Here is a 1,018-nt window from a genome sequence, read left to right as displayed (position 1 = left end):
AAATGGAGTTGATAATAGATGAATGGGACAGAGTTACTGTATTTCAAAGGCTCTTTTTTTCATTATTCATGCAGTGAAACGAAAAAAAAAGAAATATCATTCTGAGTCTGAGTATATCAGAAAAGTGCAGAAAACCGAAAGGCGTAGAAGGTGAGGAATACGCACAAAGGAGGTCACTGATAAAGAGGAGAAATGGAGGGTTGGATAAAAGATGTCTGCGGAAGTCGATGCCGAGCAGTCAACAATAACAACGGACATAAAACGGTCGGTCTGAAAGTTAGAAATTTACAGAGAAAGAGTGTAAAGCCCAAAAACAGTTTGTCTAAAAGAGTTTTACGTCAGATTTTGACAAGTGACTTCGCGATATCAAGAGGAACGACATAGCTCCCTTTCGAGTACCTCTTAACAATAACCGAACAGGATTAGAACAGAATAATTTCCATCAGCGATAGAATAAAATAACCGAAATTATTAGAAGTTATGGAAACAGATCACTAACCAGAGGGGAAAGCAAAACTGTCTTTCTATTGGAAAAGACGAATTTACGATTCCTGCCTAAAATCGTGCACAATATATTCACTTTATTTTAGTGCTTTATAACGAACGCGCTTTTTTTTAATCTCTCCGGTGTGCATGTGGACAATTAGATCTGCTTGTTTTTAATAGAAGCATATACCCCGTTTTATGATTAGAAAACTAAGAGAGGTTACTGAGTTGGAAAGGAGTAAAATAGAAAGCTCAGGTGCATTAAAATTACAGAGGGAGGAGCCACATGCAAATTTCCTGAAAGTTTTGGATTTCATCAGAGAAAGGAAAGGAGTGAAGGATATTTAGATTTTCAAACGTTTTGCTTAGCTAATCCGGAAGCAATTTTAGGGGAGAAAGATGTTTTTTATTATCATCATTTCCAAAAGGGTTGCTTGCTGCTTAGGGCTGAAGTTAGCTATACCTGGCACGGTTAACTGCAGAACGAGGTGAGAATACAAGTTTCGAGTTATGATTCGGAACGTCTTTTCTT

The sequence above is a fragment of the Penaeus monodon genome, chromosome 34, assembly GCF_015228065.2.
Source record: "Penaeus monodon isolate SGIC_2016 chromosome 34, NSTDA_Pmon_1, whole genome shotgun sequence".
NCBI classification, from domain to species: domain Eukaryota; kingdom Metazoa; phylum Arthropoda; class Malacostraca; order Decapoda; family Penaeidae; genus Penaeus; species Penaeus monodon.
Note: the sequence above shows the minus strand (reverse complement) of the source record.